The sequence below is a fragment of the Macaca thibetana genome, chromosome 9 (genome assembly GCF_024542745.1).
Source record: "Macaca thibetana thibetana isolate TM-01 chromosome 9, ASM2454274v1, whole genome shotgun sequence".
NCBI lineage: Eukaryota > Metazoa > Chordata > Mammalia > Primates > Cercopithecidae > Macaca > Macaca thibetana.
The window spans coordinates 8,796,238-8,804,512 of NC_065586.1; positions in this window are offsets into that span (position 1 = coordinate 8,796,238).

Sequence of the window (8,275 nt, forward strand, 5' to 3'; positions counted from 1 at the left end):
TCTTCTTCCCAAAATCATAACTTGAATTTAATTTTGAAAAAAAGGTCCGATGAATCCCAGTTGAGGGACTTCGTTTTTAAAAAAACATTTTTAAAATTTTTTAAAAATTTTACTCACCCAGAGAAAGAAAACTGAGAAACTTTCTACAAAACACTTGGTCAATACTTCTCAAATTGTCTAGGTCATCAAAAATAAGAAAAGCTTGAGAAACTAATACACAGAGGGTTTACGGAAAAATAATGATCAAATGTTATGAGGTATCTAAGATGGGATCAAAAAGAGAAAAAGAGAACATTAGATAAAAACTAAAGAAATTTCTTTTTTTTTTTTTGAGACGGAGTCTCGCTCTGCCGCCCAGGCTGGAGTGCAGTGGCCGGATCTCAGCTCACTGCAAGCTCCGCCTCCCGGGTTCACGCCATTCTCCTGCCTCAGCCTCCCGAGTAGCTGGGACTACAGGCGCCCGCCACCTCGCCCGGCTAGCTTTTTGTATTTTTTAGTAGAGACGGGGTTTCACCGTGTTAGCCAGGATGGTCTCGATCTCCTGACCTTGTGATCCGCCCGTCTCAGCCTCCCAAAGTGCTGGGATTACAGGCTTGAGCCACCGCGCCCGGCTAAAACTAAAGAAATTTCAATCAACTATGGCTTTTTATTAAAGGTATGCTATTGATATTAGGTCATTGCATGTGGTAAATATATTAATGTAAGATAATGAGGGCAGAAACTTGGTGTGTGGTATATAGGAACTCTCTGTACTATCTTTATAGGTTTTCTGTAAATGTAAAATTACCTTAAAATAAAAAAGTGTATTCAATATTTAAAAAGAAAATTAGAATTTTTCTCTTTGGTAAATACACACCTTACAAATCTTTGCACCTACTTTTAATCACATGCAAATTAAGGGACTGATTATATGGAAATTGCTAGACAATGGGTGGCAATTTTTGGGTAATTGCCGTGGAAGGGGGCAGCAACTTCTGAGTGTTGCCATGTCAATGGTAAACCATCCTGGCACTGGCGAGCATGTGTCTTATGGAGAGGTTCTTTTGCCTCTTCCCTGTTTCAGCTAGTCTTCAATCGGGTCCAGAGTTGAATCCAACCTCTGGAGTTGAGTCCTGCCTCCTACTTCAATAGCAGATACAAAAGCATAGAAGAGAAAGCAGAGAGAACAGGACATCTTTGGAAACTACGCCATGACGGTTAGAGAATGAATGAAGGAGAGGGTACTGAGAAGGAAGGGAGGAAGACACAACTAGAGATGTAGGATGCAGCCAGGGTCAGGTCCTGCTGATTCTTGAGTGCCATAGCAGTTGTCAACCTTTGTCCACAGTAATTAATAATAAAAATTCAAGGCATTGATGTAATTTGGTATCAAAGAGCTAATTATTGGCTCTCATCATTATGTATTAGAGTCACAGCTGATCAGAAGTTACAGGGAGAAGCATAAAGTCATCAAAAGCAGTCAGCTGAATCTGGCAAAATGAAAGTGATTGTTGCAATATTTTTGGATTCAGTTCAGAGTTTAAATCTTTTACATCTGTGCCTCCAACCGATTCATTTTAGAATTGATTCTGAGAACAAATTGACTGGCTTGTAGAATTTCCATAGTTCAAGGACTTACTGCTAAAGTAGAAACAAGTCAAGTTTGAAGAATGACCCATTGCATCTGGTGTGTTGATAACTTCCTCTAACTGCAAATAATGTAGGGAAAAAAAGAGCAACCGACATTTCCTGTCTGCAGAAAAGTATCTGGAAGTAAAGCACTCATCATTTCCTTTGGATTTCAGTAGATTTGCATTTGCACTATCTTGGTGGCACATAGACTGAAACACCTGATATTTGCACGTTCAACCACACATTATTATTTGTTGGTGGGTTATTTATTGCCATTTTGTAGACTAGAAAAGTAAATATTAGAATTAAATTCTGAAGCCCTGGATTTAGAATGTAAGACCAAAAAAGAATTGTGTCTAACACGCATTCCTAAGGTAATTTCTCTACTGCTTTTTCACTTCCAGCACAAGTTCAGAGCAGTGTTTTTAATAAGGGCATTAATTGCTATATGAGGGTTCCAAATCAATGTTGTGTTACCCTAACTTAATGCTTATTTAATTCAGTTTATTTCAATTTGTTTGCTGTTTTCCACGCTCTGCTGGCAGAGCCATTTAAAAGTTAAGATTTGTTGTTGTCTTTGTTGTTGTTGTTGAGATGGAATCTCATTCTATCGCCCAGGCTGGAGTGAAATGGGGCAATCTTGGCTCACTGCAACCTTTGCCTTTGGGGTTCGAGTGATTCACTTGCCTCAGCCTCCCAAGTAGCTGGGATCACAGGCGTGCACCAGGGCACCCGGCTAATTTCTGTATTTTTACTGTATAGGGGGTTTTACCATATTGACCAGGCTGGTCTTGAACTCCTGACTTCTGGTGATCCACCCGCCTCGGCCTCCCAACGTGCTGGCGTGAGCCACCGTACTTGGTCTGGAGGCTAAGTTTTATAGGAGAAATTCACCTTGACTCTTAGTAACTGTTTCCTTAAGGGTCTTTCATTTCTTAAGGGTCTTTTCTTCTGAGATCTGCCCTTTTTGTCCCTGATAAATGCCCCTTAAATAGGGAGAGACCCCACTTGGAGCAGTCCATTGAGCTCTGCAGGGTGCACCCAGGCACTCATCACACACTACTTTTTTCCTGGAGTGTCACAGTATCAGCAACTCTGTATTCATCTGTGAATAAAAATAGTTTTTCTTTATGTTTCAGAGGATAAACATAGAGGCAGCTTTGGGATAGAGTCATTACATACATCTTTTTATTCAATAGGTATATATTTTGTGCCTACCAAGTGCAGGAAACTAAATGCAAGAGTCTTTTCCTTGAGACACTTCCTTCCTTCTCCTATAAGCTCAACACAGGAAGTCAAAAAGTCTACTGTGTGGGAATTAAAGAGATATTTAGCTGCTGGAAGTGCTTTTGACATCTACAAATCATTCTGGTTTCGTGTTGCCTGTTGCCTATCCTGTTTACGTGAACACTGATGAGAGAACCAAAACTAAGTCAGTCTTTCTTCATCTTCCTTCTCAAATTCTTTAGAGTAGGCAACTGTTATCTGCTAAAATAGCTTTTTAGTCACACTCGTATCTATGTGGTGAATATATTTCCCCCCTAAAGGAAACAGAGTTCCCTCCTAAATTTGCATAGAGTCACAACAAGCTCTTATTTCTTTCTCATGCCTAGGTTACTGGGCAGCTGTCTTTTCATCAATAATTCAGGCCTCAGGCATTGGTGGGCTGAAGGAGAACAATCGTGGAGATTTAGAAAAATCTTTATGGGGCTGGAAGCACTTCTGCTCATATTCTACTAGTTGGAAACGGGTTAGAACTCATTTGTCTAGCCACAAGACCTACGGGATAGGCTGTGCAATGTAGTCCAGTTTGTGCCTAAGAAAAAGAGCAAAAGGAATTGATCTCTGCTGTGCTTCTTGCTTTTCTATCAGCAGTTGGGTGGGAGTGAAGTGAACATCAGGTTCCAGGAATCTGCTGAGTACCCACTGCCCCTCAGCACTTCTGACTGCTTGTGGTGTTGCCTCCTGTGGGGGTAGCAAGATTACACCTCACAAAGGGTTTATGCTTTCCTGGAAATATTCACTTTTGTTGACGTTAACCCACTATCTTCTATGGGCTAAAAAATGCTGAGATGGAGACACAGACGGTGCATCCAAGCCCAACTGATAGAACCTTCCACTCTTCTATTCATGGCACAGAATTGCCATGCACTGTATATCATTGTCTGCATAACTCCAGATGAGGAGAATGAAGGAAGGGGATCAGTGTTTAAGTATTCACTCTACATGACACATTTTCTCAGTGCTACACTTACATCATTTCATTCAACTCTCACAACCATGTTGGACTTAAGCACTGTCCTCGCTTTTTAAACATCACAACAGCAACTGATCCTTAGCAGATTTAAATAACTGACTTAAGGTTAAGCAGGTAGTGAATAGAAAAGGCAAGATTTTCACATAGATTTTTCTGATTTTTTAAGCTTACTGTTTCTCTAATCGCTTTGTCACCATCTTATCATACTGCCTCTTCACTGAGATTCCGTGAGTGACGCCATTTGACATCTGTCCTTCACATAGTAGACACTTGATGTATCTCTATGGAGAAATGTCTGATGTGGGTGATTTATTTGAGTATACATTGCTCTTGGTCAAATTTGAGAAATATTTTACTAATTGTGTTGAACACTGGGATGCCATCCTATACACATCAATATTCTTTCTCTTTTTGTCATTGTCTTCTTTCGCAGTCATTATTTCTAAAAAACTCCTCAGAAATTTTCATTTTTTTTTCAAGTAATAGTTTGGGCTGACTTATTCGCATTCATTAGCCATTTCTTCATTTATTTAACAATTGTACTTTTTAAGAACCTACTGTGGGTAACCATCCAAGCACTTGCTTGGTGCTGGGAATAAGGGAGAGAATATAAAGATGATTGTGACTTGATTATTCATCTATGAGGGAATCTCTGGGGTTTTGATTTGGAGAAAAGATCATCAAATACTTAAAGGAGAAAGAGTTATATACCCTTTAATGCAACCACAGTCACGAAAGTGTTGGTTTTGCATCTTGTGACTATTGTAAGATAATGAGTTGCCTAGGAATGCATATTTTTAAAACTTTTATTATAAGTTCAGAGTTACATGTGTAGGTTTGTTACATAGGTAAACTTATGTCATAGGGGTTTGTTGTACAGGTTGTTTTGTCACCCACGTATTAAAGCTAGTATCCATTAGTTATTTTTCTTGATCCTCTTCCTCCTCCCACCCTCCAACCCCAACATTTGCCCCAGCATGTGTTGTTCCTGTCTATGTGTCCATGTGTTCTCATTACTTAATTTCCACATATAATTGAGAACATGCGGTATTTAGTTTTCTGAAATTTTGGGCATTTGCATGAGAGTCTGATTTATTTTATGCTTAAGGCATGTTAAGTGTTTTCACCGCTTTTTCTTCACCTCCTCACTTTTATTTTTGGATTTACTCTTTGTTCACATTCAACCACTATATTTACATCTCAGACATTTGAAATCTTAACAACATAAATCCAGTAATACCAGAGGACATTTTGGTATGGCCAACCACTTCTTCATAAGATCTCTTTACCTATGAACTCCAGCCAAGATTTCCTGTCATCAGAACTCTCAACACATTTCTCTCTGTATATGCTGCATCTAAAGAGGCTGCGCTGCAAAGCTGACTAAACAAAAGTTTATGGCACTTGTTCCAACTTTACCATTGGCCAGTTGTGTGAACTTTGGATGATTGACCTCTTTCAGCCTCAATTTCCGAAGCAATTAATAAAAGCAGAAACTCCATTCTTTGTTCTGGATTGTTCCACTTAGGAATTTTGACTAGTTTTTTTCTGTGTTTTATAAAAATTTAAACACATAGCAATAAACATTGAAACTCACCAAAACCTAAGATCTTAAGCATATTGACTATTTTTAATGGGAGAATTCTACAGCAAAGTATTCATGATGCAGAGAATTAGGAAACCGCATTGTATACTTGTTTTGGTTAAGTCTTTAGATGCATTATTCAACCTCTTTGGCTCAATTTTCATCATTTTAAATAAAGAGTGAACTGGAGGTTCTCTGAGTCTTCAGAATTCAGTGCTTTGAGATATAATATCAAGTTAGGTTGTTGAAATCGACAAGATAGTTTACAGCTCCTATCCGAATGAATCACATGTTTCTATTTTAAAAAATATAAACCTTCTTTCATAAAAATGTCTTTTTTGAAACACATGAACATAGGGAGGGGAGCAATACACACTGAGGCCTGTCATGGGCGGGAATCGGGGGAGGGAGAACATCAGGATAAACAGCTAATGCATGCTGGGCTTCATACCTAGGCGATGGGTTGATAGGTGCAGCAAACCACCATGACACATGTTTACCTAGGTAACAAACCTACACGTCCTGCACATGTAACCCAGAAGCTAAATCAAATTAAAGCTAAATCAAATTAAAATTTAAAAGTAGAAACAATTTCTCCCTCACTTTCAGGCACCCCAATCGCAATAGCAAAGACTTGGAATCAACCCAAATGTCCATCAGTGATAGACTGGATTAAGAAAATGTGGCACATATACACCATGGAATACTATGCAGCCATAAAAAAGGATGAGTTTGTGTCCTTTGTAGGGACATGGATGCAGCTGGAAACCATCATTCTCAGCAAACTATCGCAAGAACAGAAAACCAAACACTGCATGTTCTCACTCATAGGTGGGAACTGAACAATGAGATCACTTGGACTCCGGAAGGGGAACATCATACACCCGGGCCTATCATGGGGAGGCGGGAGGGGGGAGGGATTGCATTGGGAGTTACACCTGATGTAAATGACAAGTTGATGGGTGCTGATGAGTTGATGGATGCAGCACGCCAACGTGGCACAAGAATACATATGTAACAAACCTGCACGTTATGCACATGTACCCTAGAACTTAAAGTATAATAATAAAAAAATACAAAAAAAAAAAAGTAGAAACAAAGTCACTTTTTAAAAATTTGAGACAATTAGTTGAGAATTTAGCAGGAATGTGGAATGAAATGTAAACATTTTTACTGTTTTTTCAATTAATTCTCATGATTTTCTGGAATTGTATCTAGATAGATAACAAAAGCATACAGATATTAGTATATTTAAGTAACTTTATGAAAATTCAAAGTGAACAAACATAAATATGGAAAAAAATTTTCTCACATAAAAGAGCATTTTCTTGGAGTCAGTTGTTACACAAGTGTTTTCTTATTTTGTCAGAGAGTTTTGGGAAGTAGCAAAATGTAAAACTACAACTGAAACATGACTATAATTGTCTAAAAATCAGGCTGAGGCCCATCCGGTGTCTTGTAGATATTTTTTTCATTGATTTTAATCTAAACAAATTATTTCTCTTTCAAAATTAAGCATTTTTCCACAAACTCAAGGGTCACCAGAGAATTTGTTCATGACTTTAAAAAAAAGTTCTATTTGTGTTTTAGATTTAGGTGGAACATGTACAGGTTTTTTACCTGGGTATATTGTGTGATGCCGACGTTTGGAATATGACTGATCCTATCATCAAGGTAGACCATAGTATCCAACAAGTAGTTTTATAGCCCTTTCCTTTTCCCTCCCTCCCCGGCTATTAGTCCTCAGTGGCCATTGTTCCCATCTCTACATCTGTGTGTACCCAATGTTTAGCTCCCACTTAAAAGTGAGAATATGTTGTATTTGGTTTTCTGTTCCTGCATTAATTTGCTTAGGACAATGGCCTCTGGCTGCATCCATGTTACTGTAAAACATGATTTCACTCTTTTGTAGGGTTGTGTCATATTCCATGGTATCTATATACCACACCACATTTTCTTTATTCAGTCCAGCACTGAGCGTCACCTAGGTTGATTCTATGACTTTGCTATTGTGACTAGTGTGGCAATGAACATATGCATGAAGGTATCTTTCTGGTAGAATTATTTATATGTCTTTGGGTATACACCCAGGAATGAGACGGCTAGGTCAAATAGTGGTTCGAATTTTAGTTCTTTGAGAAATCTCCAAACTGCTTTTCACAGTGGGCTGAGCTAATTTACATTTCTACTAACAGTGTATAAGAGTGTGTAAGTGTCCCCTTTTCTCCACAGCCTTGCCAGTATCTGTTATTTTTTTACTTTTTACTAAAAAGTAAAAAAATATTGCCATTCTGACTAATGTGACATGATGTCTCATTGTGGTGTTGATTTGCATTTCTCTGATGATCAGTGACGTTGAGCTTTTTTTTTTTTTTTTAATGTTCGTTGGCCGCTTGTATGTCTTCTTTTGGGAAGTGTCTCTGACGTCTTTTGCATTAACGATCTGTATAGGTTAAGTAAGAACAATCTTCAATAGTTAAGTGAATATCATGTTAATGATCTGCTTCATTTTGAGTAAATTAGTGGTTCTATTCCAGAAAATGGTAAAAAAAAAAAAAAAAAAAAAAAAAAAAAAAAAAAAAAAAACCTGGTGAATATAATACGTTCTGCATATAATGTGCTCATCTGAAAAATTTATGCTTATATTTTCCGAGTAAATTACTAGATTTGCACAGCTAAGTTTAAAAGAGAAATACTGTAAGTCAGCAAAAAAGGTGGTGTGGGTTATGGTAATTTCCATACACCACACCTCAAACTGGCAAAGGTATGTCACAGTTAATCATCTTATGACGTTAGAAGACTGTCTATTTCCACCCAAGTTA